Source organism: Petaurus breviceps, unplaced genomic scaffold (assembly GCF_028583685.1).
Source record: "Petaurus breviceps papuanus isolate PSGF00001 unplaced genomic scaffold, PetGlider_PUasm1.0 90792, whole genome shotgun sequence".
In the NCBI taxonomy this organism is placed as follows: Eukaryota; Metazoa; Chordata; class Mammalia; order Diprotodontia; family Petauridae; genus Petaurus; species Petaurus breviceps.
This window is the reverse complement of record NW_027187347.1, coordinates 11,347,981-11,360,769: the sequence shown is the minus strand read 5'-3', so window position 1 is coordinate 11,360,769 and position 12,789 is coordinate 11,347,981. Positions and strand designations below refer to the sequence as shown.

At 34.3% G+C, this 12,789-nt stretch overlaps 1 protein-coding gene across 41 annotated transcripts in view; it reads left to right on the top strand.

The window, feature by feature from the left end:
* The window catches only part of ZBTB20 (zinc finger and BTB domain containing 20), a 1,019,756-nt gene that overhangs the window by 501,682 nt on the left and 505,285 nt on the right, over nt 1-12,789 (top strand). For 8 of the 41 annotated variants that reach the window (XR_011164811.1, XM_069069920.1, XM_069069933.1 and 5 more), the window contains one exon: nt 5,145-5,198. The exons of 32 other annotated variants lie outside the window; for them this stretch is intronic. The gene's annotated coding sequence lies outside the window, so the exon portion shown is untranslated. Of the gene's footprint in view, nt 1-5,144; nt 5,199-6,343; nt 6,419-12,789 lie in introns of all 41 variants that reach the window. One more of the 41 variants, XM_069069926.1, reaches the window with a different exon arrangement.

Genomic DNA, 12,789 nt, shown 5'->3' with positions numbered 1-12,789 from the left:
AACCCAGTTGTGTTCGACTGAAATTCCTTGAACTAACCTATGTGTTGAGAAACAAAACTGACAGCCTACTTAGAGCCTGGGGACAGTATACCCTTATTTTTAGAATAATTGTACAAATATTCTCCTAAACAACTTGGTTTCTTGTTCGTTATTTTTTTGTCCTTAGGATATACATTTTTACGAAAGTCATAGGGTTGTTTTTTCTCCTTTGAGTAGTGAGTAAAATGAATGTGACAGTGTGTTGGAGTAAAGGTCTTTTAAATAGCTTAGTTTATAAGCTAAAGCCTCCTAGATCTATAATTATAGTAAAATCTCATTATTTCAGACTTCACTAATTCAGAATCTATGATCTTCTGAAAAGGGGTTAAACTGATTTTTATTTTTATACTATCAAGAAATGGTTAGAAAAGTAAGTTGTAGTGAAAATGGAGTTTTAGGGCAAAGAATTAACTTTAAAATAATGTTTTTAAGCATTTAAGAAGCATTCATTAACATTTTATTTTTTAATCCTTAAATTTAAATTTTATTGTTAACTTTTTTTACACCACCTTCATTTCCCATTCTGTCTTCCTTCATCTCCTATCTAGGGAGACATCCCTTAAAACAAAGAATTAAAAAGAAAGAGAATCAGTCAGTTAGCCAAAAAAAAAAAAAACCACATTTAAGTGCCTACTAAGTTATAGGCATTGTGTAAGACACCAGAGATAACAAGATTAAAAACATTATTTCAGGGTAGTTTATATTTTCTTTTTTGCTTTTGGGGGGGGGGGAGGGCAAGTGGGGTTAAGTGACTTGCCCAAGGTCACATGGTTAGTTTTTGTGTCAAGTGTCTGAGGCCGGATTTGAACTCAAGCCCTCCTGACTCTAGGGCCGGTGCTCTATTCACTGTGCCACCTAGCTGCCCCTAATATATAAATATTTTCAAAATACATATATAAATATAAGATAGTTTGAGGGGGATGGTTTGGAAACATAAGCCAAGGGGTTGGGTGTGAACTCGCAAAAGTCCTCATGTAGAAGTTGATGCCTGGGCTAAGTTTTGAAGGTAACTGTGGAGTCTAACAGGTAGATATGAGGAAGGCATACATTCTAAGTTTAGGGAATAGCCTATGAAAAGGTCTGCAGATGGGAAAAGGGGCTCTCTCTTTGAGAAACAGTAATAAGGACAGTTTGGCTAGATTGTAGTGAAGAAAGGGGAGTTAACATATAAGACTAGAACGATAAGTTGGAGTCATGTTGTAAAGGACTTTCAGTGACAAAGAATATTGTATCAGATCCTAAAGGTAATAGGATGCTTCTGGAATTTATTGGATAGGGGAGAGACATGGTTAAACCTGTGCTTTAGAAAAATCACTTTGTTGAGTAAATTGCAGGGGAGAGTGAGGGATGGTCTTTAGTAATAGTGAGAGGTGGTGAAGAGTTGCACTATAGTTATAGGTATGAGAGTAAAGAGAAGAGGGCTAAGACAAGTGATGTTGGAGAAGTAGAGTCAACAAGATTTTACAACTGATTGAATATTTGGGAGGGAGAGAATGAGAAGCTGAAGCTGAATTTGAGGTTGTGAACCTGGATGACTAGAAGGATGGTGGGCCTAAAAATGTTATGAATAAGTATGAATTTGAGAGAAAGATGAATTCCATTTTGGACATATTGTGCTTGAAATACCTATGAGATGTGCAATTTGAAATGCCTAATAGGTAGTTCATGATACAGGACCAGGGCACGAAATAATGGAGAGCAAAATAAGCAGAACCAAGAGAGCATTGTATACAGTAACAGCAATATTGTTGTAAGAATGACTGAGTGAATAAGTCATTTTGACTTATACCCAAGTTAACTATAAAGGATATATTTTTTAAAAAGCTATCTGCATCCAGAGAAGGAACTAAATAGAAGTGTGTATAGAATCATTTTACACATGTATACCTACTTGTGTCTAATGGTAACCATCTCTAGGTGGGGGGGAAGGGAAAGAGAAGAAGAAAAAATGAATTCTTATGATAACTTAATACTTTAAAAGGAATAGCAAGTTGTACATAAAATATATGCAGTTTCATGTGGAATCATCTTTTTTATTATACTATGTTATGGGAATGCTTGTTTTATTCCATAAATTAAAAATAAAATCAATTTTTAAAAAAGAGAGACTAGGAGTGAATATATAAACCTGACAAACATCTACACAGAAGTGGCATTTAAACCTGTGAGAGCTGAAGAAATCATCAAGAAAAAGAGAGTAGAGAGAAAACAGAAGATAATAAAGGATAGGCCATGTCTAGAGAAACAGTCAGCAAAACTAACCAACATATCCATCAAATCTGACAGCACCTGCAATGTTGTATATCCACCATCATTTATTTCTTCAAAGAAGGGATGGGGGTTGCATTTTCTCTTCTTTTCTTCTTCTTCTTCTTCTCCTTCTTCTTCTTCTTTCTTCTTCCTTCTTCTTCTTCCTCTTCTCTTCTTCTTTCTTCTTCTGAAATCTATCTGTTCATCATTTCTCATAGCACAATAGTATTCTACTATATTCATGAACCACAACTTGTTCAGCCACTCCCTAGTTGCACATTCCCTCAATTTGTAGTTTGCAAAAAAGCTACTATGAATTTTGTCCTTTTCCCTTTTTGAGATCTCTTTAGGATTACAGATCTCTTAGTGGTATTGTTGGATCAAAGAGTCTGCACAATTTGATTGCCCTTTGGGCATAGTTCCAAATTGTTCTTCAGAATTGTTGGATCAGTTTAGAGCTCTACCAGAAATACATCAGTGTTTCAATTTTCCTACATCTTCTGCAACATTTGTCATTTTCCTTTTTTGTCATTTTAGCCAGTCAGGTAGGTGTGAGGTAGTACCTCAGAGTTGTTTTAATTTGCATTTCTCTAATCAATAGTGGTTTAGAGCATTTTTTCATAGGACTATAGATAGCTTTAACTTCTTCATCTGAAAACTGCTATTCATATCCTTTGACCATTTATTAATTGGGGAATGACTTTTATAATTATAAATTTGACTCATTTCTTTATATATTTTAGAAATTAAACCTTTATCAAGAAATACTCGCTGTAAAAATTGTTTCCCTTTTTTCTGCTTTCCTTCTAATATTGGTTGCATTGCTTTTGTTTGTGCAAAATCTTATTAATTTAATGTAATCAAAATTCATAAATTCTTCCCTTCTTCATAAGTCTCATAGATAAACTATTCCTTGCTCTCCTAATTTGCTTATGGTATTATACTTTATGTCTTTTGACTTTACCATGGTATACAGTGTGAGATGTTGGTCTATGCCCAGTTTCTGCCATATTTTTTCCAGTTTTCCCAGCAATTTTATCAAATAGTGAGTTCTTATCCCAGAAGCTGTAGTCCTTGGGTTTATCAAACAGTAGATTAATATAGTCATTTATCTACTATGTCTTGTGTACGTAACCTATTCCACTGATCTATCACTCTATTTCTTAGCTGGTACCAAGTAGTTTTGATGATTGCTACTTTATAACATTGTTTTAGATCTAGTATGGATAGTTCGCATTCCTTTGCATTTTTTTTATTAATTCCCTTGATATTTTTGAGCTTTTGTTCTTCAAGGTGAATTTTATTATTTTTCTAACTTTATAAAACAATTTTAGTAATTTAATTGGTATAGTACTGGATAAGTAAATTAATTTAGGAAGAATTGTCATTTTTATTATATCAGCTTAGCCTACCCATGAGCAATTGATATTTTTCCAGTTGTTTAGACCTGATTTTATTTTGTGAAAAGTGTTTTGTAATTGTGTTCATATAGTTTCTAGTTTTGTCTTTGCAAGTAGACTTACAAATATTTTTATATCATCTACAGTCATTTTAAATGGATTTTCTCTATCTCTTGCTACAGAGCTTTGTTTGTAATATATAGAAATACTGGTGATTTATGTGGGTTTATTTTATGTACTACAACTTTGCTAAAGTAGTTAATTATTTCAAGTTTTTTAGTTGATTCTCTAGGATGCTCTACGTATACCATCATATCATCTGCAAAGAGTGACAGTCTTGTCTCATCTTTGCTTATTGTAATTATTTCAATTTCTTTTTTTCCCTGATTGCTAAAACTAAACTAAAATTTCTAGCAAAATATTAAATAAAAGTGGTGACAGTGGGCATCCTGGTTTTACCCCTGATCTTATTTGGAATGCTTCTAGTTTATTCCCATCACGTTTAATGCTTGTTGATGGTTTTAGATAGATATTACTTATCATTTTAAGGAAAGCTACATTTATTTCTATGCTCTCTATTGTTTTTTTAAATAAGAATGGGTGCCATATTTTGTCAAAAGCTTTTTTTTTCCACCTAATGAGGTCATATGATTTCTGTTATTTTTATTGTTGATATGGTCAATTTTGCTCATAGTTTTCATAATACTGAACCATCCCTGAATTCCTGGTATAGATTCCCCTTGTTCATAGTGTATTATCCTGGTGATAAATTGTTGTAATCTATTTGATCATATTTTATTTAAATGTTTTGCTTCAATATTCATTAGGGAAATGGTCTATAATTTTCTTTCTCTGTTTTGGCTCTTTCCGGTTTAGGTTAGTGCCATATGTGTTTCATAAAAGGAATTTGATAGGACTCCAGCAGTTTTTTCAGATAGTTTATATAGTATTGGAATTAATTGTTCTTTAAATGTTTAGTAGGATATACTTGTAAATCCATCTGGCCCTGAAGCTTTTTTCTTAGGAAGTTCATTGATGGCTTGTTCAATTTATTTTTCTAAAATGGGGTTAAATTTTATTTTTTCTTCTGTTAATCTGAGCAGTTTATATTTTTATAAATATTCCTCTATTTCACTTAGATTGTCAGATTTATTTACATACAATTGGGCAAAATAGCTCTTAATTATTGCTTTAGTTTCTTCTTCATTGATTTTGAATTCACCCATTTAATTTTTGATACTGGTAATTTGGTTTTCTTCTTTCTTGTTTTTAACCAAATTAACCAAAGATTTATTTATTTTATTGTTTTGTTTTGTTTTTTTCATAAAACTAGCTCTTAGTTTTATTTATTAGTTCAATAGTTTTCTTACTTTCAGTTTTATTAAGCTCTCCTTTGAGTTTCAGGATTTCTAATTTGGTGTTTAATTGGGGATTTTTGATTTGTTCTTTTTCTAGATTTTTTAATTACATGCCCAATTCATTGATCTGCTCCTTTTCTATTTTATTCATGTAAGTATTTATATCATCTCTTTTTTAGAGTTAAGCTTGGTCATTATAATTACATATCATTTAGTTTATTTTTTGTTGTTGTTCTTTCTTTGCATTTACACTTTTGTAGTCAATGTGTATATAATTTTCCTAATTCTGCTTTCTTAATTTTGTGTTGGTTCATTAAGTCTTCTTTTGCTTCCCTGTATTCTAAAACACATTCTCTCTTATAGTGTCACAGTAATATTCCATTATATCAGGATACCATAGTGTGTGTAGTCATTCCACAACAAATAGGCATTTACTTTGTTTCTATTCTTTGCTACCACAAAAAAATACTACATTGCATATTTTATCATCTATGGGACCTATCTGTCTTTGAGCTCTTTGGAATAAAGTGCTTAGCAATGGAATGTCTTGAGTGTAATAGTAATCCATTAACTTTCAAATTTAAATGTTAATCTTAAAAAATAAATAATCTATTAAAGATCTTTAGTAGATAACATTTACATCAAAGTATTTTTTTATTTTGGTAGAGGGAGGGTATAACTTCATTTATGTAGGAAACTCATGCCCATAGAAAGGGAACCTCTCTACCAATTTGCATTAGAAATTGTTCATAAATTTATAGATTAATTAATTTACTCAGGGTCACACAGTATGTATCAGAAGCAGGACTTGAACATAGTTCTCTAAAATATGAGGTCAACTTTCTCTTAGTTATTCCATGCTTCTTAATTATTCTATAATTTTTGAATTTTTAGTAATTCAGGTAGGTTTTTCCCCTCCAATAAGTTCATGTTATTGTTTACTCTGTGTCTGTCAAAGAATCATAGAATCACAAACCATAAAATATAGTTCTAGAAATCATCTAATTCAACTCTCTTATTTTAGAAATTAAAAAAGTCATGACCACAGAGATGAAGTGATATCCAGTGTCATACAAGCTGTGGCAGAGCTTGGTCTAGACCTCAGGTTTCTTGATTCCTGGCTCAGGAGTCTTAATAATGCTCATATTCATACAGCTTCTTGAAAGCACAGACTCCTCCCATCCCTTTCTTTGTATTCTGAATACTTAGTGTAGTTCCTGGCATATAGTAAGTGTTTAATAAATGTTTTACTGTTAAATATTTGTGGAAAAAATCATATTTCCCTGTCATTTTTAGTTCATAGAGCCACAGATTTTAGAGCCTACAGAGAATTTAACAGATTATCTCCTCTATTTCCCTGCCTTCAAGAAGGTAAAGTATAATTATTCCCATTTTAATCATATGAGTTTTCATTAATAGATGACTAGAAAAATAAGCATTGTAGACTCCTTGAATTCATTCTTCTCATAAACTTGTTAATATGGCCTTCCTTGTTACCAGCAAAACCATCTTCACAAAACCCATAATCTTTTTCTTAATTCTCTCCTGTGAAAAAGATAATTTAAAAGGGAACAGGAAGTTTTTGGCATGTTTGAAGTGCTTGCCAACAGCATAGGTCACATGGATGAACACCTCCATGTAGATTATTCCATATTTACCAAGAGATTTTGCAGAAGGAGAATTATCAGTTCAGGCAGTTTCCTGTCTCTTGATCTGGTATTTGTAAATCAAATTATTCACAGACCTCTATTTTGGTTAAATCCATGCAATACATGGTTCCACAGTTGTAGCTTCATTAAGTGTAATGAATGTGACATTGTATGTACCTCTCAGCCTTTGGAACTGGAATCTTTGATAACTTACTTTGGTCACCAAAGCTAATTTGAGTTCTGTAGGTACTTAGGAGTTTCCTGGTTTTTCTGCCATTCTGGTCCATGGAATTTCCCTTCTGGATATTTGTCTGTATTCCTGATGACAGACTTTACATCTTTATAAACAACTTCTCTCCAGATCTTCCAGTAGCTTTTTTTTTTTTTTAAAAAGCAATCAGGGTTAAGTAACTTGCTCAAGGTTACATGGCCAGTTATTTCTGGTTGTGGTGCTAAGTATCTGAGCCCAGATTTGATCCCTAGGTCATCCCAACACTGGAGCTGGTGCTCTTACTCGCTGAGCCACCTGGCCACCCGTAAGCAATTGGGGTTAAGTAACTTGCTCAAGGTTACACGGCCAAGTGTTTCTGGGTGGGTAATAAGTGTCTGAGCCTGGATTTGATCCCCAGGTCATCCCGACACTGGAACCGGTGCTCTCCAGTAGCTTTTTCAAGAGCCATCTTCTTTTCAAGTGTTTGGCCACCAGTTTTGAAAGGCCCTTGCCTTTCAAAAGGCATTCTGGAGCAGATGGTAACCCCTTTTTCTTTTCTTTCCTGCCCTCCACAATTCCATCCAGAAACGTGAGGGGGACTGTATCTTAGGTCAAAAGACTACTAGAATCCTAGAATTTTGGAGTGGAAAAGTACTTAAGAAATCATCTAGTACAATCTCTGTTGGCTTAAAGGTGATGAGACAGAGGCCTAGAAAAATTGAATGATATGTCCAAAGTTGTGCAATTAGCTATTTAGTTATAGGGACAAATTTAGATCCTAGGTCTTCTAACTATGATACTGATGCCATTTCTACCACACTATAATGTGCTGTCTAATATACATTCTAATCAAGGTCACATCATCATCATCATCATGACAGTTAGCATTTATATAGCACTTAATTGTTTACAAAGCACTTTACAGAGGCTAACTCATTTCACCCTCATTATAACTCTATGAAGTTGGTGCTATTACTCTCCCCATTGTACCAATGAGAAGGTTGAGGCAGGCTGAGGTTAAGTGACTGGTCCAGGGTCATACAGCTAGTATCAAAGGCTGGTCTTAACTCAGGTCTTCCTGATCCCAACTTCAGCATTCAATCCAATGTGCCACCTAGCTGCCTTAGTAAGAATGTAAATAAGCTGCTTTATTTACTTAGTAAATATTGAAAGACGAATTGTAATTCAGGGTATTTTCTTCCTAGTATAGTATTCTTTCCACTTAACTTTCTTGAAGTTAGCTTACTTGTAATCCTTTTAATTTAAAGTAGTTAAGTAGATAATATTTTGTTTTTATATTGCCATCACTTCCAAATATATTCATCACATATTTCCTGCCCAGCAACCACCTCTCACAGTAAAGAATTGACAGAAATAAGAATAACAGTAGTCTACCAATACAAACCAAGTAAATCATCCATATATAACAGTAGATTAAAGGTTTCTCACACATAATCCCTTCCTCTCTGCAAAGAAGGGAGGGAGTTGCATTTCCTTATCACTTCTTTGGATTCATACTTGCTCATAATTTTACAGTATTCAGTTTTGTTATTGTTACTTCCATGACATATACGCTCCTTTTTTGATTCACCTTATTTCATTCTTCTTCATTTCATATATATCTTCTCTTGCTTCTCTCTATTTTTCATGTTCATAATTTATTACAGTGTAGTGATATTCCATTACATTCATATACCTGAATTTGTTTCACCATTCCCCAATGAACAGGCACATTCTTTGTTTTTATTTCTTTTCTTCCACAAAAAGTGTTGCTAGGAATATTTTGGTATATATGAGATTTTCCTTTTCTTTGATCTCCTTGGAATGTATACCTAGCAGTAGGATTTCTGTGTCAAGAAGTATCGACATTTTAGTGACTTTCTCAGTTTAATTAGAAATTGCTTTCCACAATGGTTGTACCAATTTTCAGTTCTACCATAGTATATTAACATAGATGTTTTTCTATAACATCCCTAATATTGACTATTTCTGTCTTTTTGTCTTCTTTGCCAGTTTTCTGGATGTTAGGTAAAACCTCATTTTTATTTCATTTCTTTTATTATTAGTGACTTGGAAGACTTATATTTTTGGTAATAGTTTGCAATTCTTCTTAGAACTGTTTGTTCATATTATTTGACTACTTATGCTTTGGGGATTGACTCTTGTTCTTAGATATTTGAACTAATTCTCTATATATCTTGAATATCAGATCCTTAACAGAGATATTCTGTGCAAAGCAGTTTTCCCTCTACTCACTAGCTTCCCTTCTTACCCTGTTTGTTTGTGCATAAGCTTTTCAATAACAAATAATTGAATAATGTAGTTCATTTTTTTGTTATCTCAATCCTTTGTTCATTTAGGAATTCTCCTCTTAGCATAGCTATTAAAGTACTTGATCTCATTCTTTTCTGTTTTTTTTTTAATGGTATAACATAATATCTATTTAGAGCTTACTATGGTATTTGGTATAAGATGTTGGCTTAAACCTAATTTCTCCCAAATTGTTGTCTACTTTTCCTGTAAGTTTTTGTCAAATAAGAAAATCTTCTTCAAATAAAGTCTGTTATCAGATTTATTCAACACCCCGTACTGAATTAAGGAATCATTCTAATTTTTAAATTAGCTAGTAATCACTTAGACAAATGCTCATGCATTGAATCCAGGCAGTAACTCTTCACCCTCACTATTATTATATGGGTCAACTTCATAGCAGACATTTGATAAGTGCTTATTGAATTGAACTGTTATTACTGTCCAGTCTTTCTGATAGAAGTGTACTGTCAGCCGTCACCCTTAGCCTTCCACCTCTCACAAAGAAACTGGGGCATTATTTTTATACAAAGGATAACAGAATGAGCTTGTGACCATTTCATCATTCCATTAAGTACTTGCCTACCAGGCCCCATTTTCCTTTCCTCTGCTTGATTGGGGTGGGGGTGGGGGTGGGGTGTTGATCTTTTAGTAGAATAGCCAGTACATCATAAGTATCTAATTCATTACTTTGTAAAGAATCTGAGGATACAGTGGGTATAAAAGAACTATTGAAACAAAATTCCTCCTTAAATCAGTGTATTGTGCTTCTTCTGATAAGAATTGGAACCTGTCAGCTACTTGAGAAGCTGCAGCTTGGGCCATCCAACTATTCAAATTGGGACATGCTGATGAAAAGGCAAGAGCAGAGGCAACCATCAGAGCACAGTACTAAGTGGAATTGTGGGAAACCATTCATAAAATGTTGTGGGATTTGGGAGAAACTAGTCCTCTTAATGGGCATTTTTCTAATAAAAAAAAGAAAATAATAGACAGTGCAGTATTCACATCAATCTGCATTTTCTTCAGATAAAAATAACAGGGAAGGGTGTAACCTTGCCATGTATCCTGATCTGATGTTATTTTTGCAAGTTAGACAGATGCAGAGCTACCCACCAGCTAGATGCTAGACCAGCCATCAAATCAGGAATCTCTAGGCTCACTCTTCAAATCTCTGCATTAATCGGAATGATAGAGCTACCTTTCGATTAATCCTGTCCTGGACTTTAGACGAAAGATACTGCAGTTTAATTACTGAGTGAAATCTACTTTGTCTGATCTGCCAGTCTGTGCTGTAATGTCATAATATAATCAGCATCGCCCCCATCTGAAATACAGGGCTGTGAAGTCCAAGGACCTGTTTGATTGGAAGAAATAAAATGATGTTCAAACAACAACCAGCCGCAGTGCTGTAATTACCCAAATCTTGTTTGCATCTGTCTGTCATTCTCCCCATTGGCTTGTCATGACAGCAAGGGAGAAAAGGGAAGGAGAGGGGGGTGATTGAAAAAAAGGATGACCTATTGGGTAACAAACTAGGTGTGGGAGGGTAGGGCCACCCTGTAGAAAATCGTAAGGCTAATTAAACTTGGTGTTTCTTTTTAATATATGCCCCATTGACTGCCACAGTTTCTACTAAGCTGAACCATTCTTCTAATGTCTGCCAGCAATTAAAATCATTCTTTAGTTAAGGTTCTATAGTTTTTCATTCCTTAAAATTATTTTGTTTCTTTTAAAACTGGCAATGACTTAGCAGTTTCTCTCTCTGTATTCAAACGTAGCTGCTGTTCAAAATGAGAAAGACAAAGAATGTTCCCAGGTTTTAGTGTCTCATAAAGATGCTAGAAATATTATTGGATTCTCCCAATGGGTTGGCATGAACTCAGTTCTTTTTCAGAAGTCTTGGGACCCTTAAAGGTACCCCAGATTTACTGAAGCTTCCCTGATCAACTGTTAAGTTGATTAGCCATATCTGAGGGCCTCAGGGCTACCCAGAAATGCTACACAGCAACTTAAAGGGTGTTACCTCCTGAGTCATTTTGCCTACCAAGACAGGTCACTTCTGGCACAATAAGAGAATAAGGTGTGTGTGTGGCGGGGCGGGGGGGGGGGAGGGGGGAGGGCTAATGGGAGATGTATAGGGAGAGAAAAAAATTGTTGTGAAGAAGGAACAAAAAAGTTCCCTAAGTCCTCAGGTATTGTAACAAGATCACAGAGGAATTTTGATTCTGTAGGATCTATAGAATGAATTTGAAACCTCAGGTTCAAAATGTTTGCTCTTCTGAATTCTTCCTCTCCTCTGACCCTTATAAACCCAGCAGTAAGTACCTCACACACCACATAATCCCAGAACTGCATTGATTATCTCACATCTCCAAACTAGATTCTTTTCCATACCTCCCTATTCCTACTAATAACAGCAATATTCTTCTAGTTACTCAGTGTCCGACTTCAGGAATCCCTCTGACTCCTCCTTGCCTTTTGCCACTGACATCTAGTCACTAAATCCTATTGATTTCTTCTCTTGCCATATCTCTTAACTTCATCATTTCAAGGAAAGATTTTGACAAAGAGGAGAAAGGAGAATCTGTTCCATATAAAGACGTAAGGGTTGCATAGATGCAGATAAAGATGATCAGTGAAGACTGGCATGATATGGAAGTGGTGTTTAGAAAATACTAGTTCATCACTTGTGTACAAAACAAGTTTGAATAAAAGATACCAAATAGGATGCTTATGAAATCCAGCTTTGAAATGATAAGGCCTTGGTATGGTGTGATAACAGTGAGAAATTTTTCCTATATGTACCTTATTTTTATAGTGGCTTTGCATATTGTTCTCTAATAAAAGAAATAAAGTCTACCTTCTCTATGAGAACTGTTGATTTTTTTAACCTTTCTTTGTATTCCTAACACTTGGCACAATATGTGGAATATACTACATACTTAATAAATGCTTCTTAACATGACTAACTTGGTGACTGATTGTCCAGAATTTCTAGATTAGGGATCAGTGGTTTAATGATGATCGCTCATTGTAGGAGTAGATGGGATCTCTAAGGGAGAGAGATCAGAAAGAGAAGTTCTGACCAAAACAAAATTGAATAGAAAAGTAAAAGAAGGGAAGAAGGGAATTAATTAGGTTTTACACCCTCTTCTAGAGAATTATAGCTAAATAAATCCTACATACATATGGGAGATGGAATAACATAGAGGAATACACTTTACTAGCTCTATATGGTAAATTAATTTGACATCCTGTAGAATGGAAGCTACTGTGGAGGACATTTGGCTCATAATTATAAATCTGCCCATTTTGCAAATTGTAATTCAAGTCTGACATGAAAAAAGGAAGCTAAACAAACCCCTACCGAAAGGGGCATTTGAATTTAGTATGGGATTTTCAATGAGACTTCCACATGATTTTTTTTTAAACTTCTAACCAACAAGATGAAGTCTCCCTTCATTATAGAATGGAAAGATTACTGATCTTGGAGCTAGAAAAGCCTTGGTGTCTAGCACTTATGTGTGTGTGTGTGTGTGTGTGTGTGTGTGTGTGTGTGTGTGTGTGTG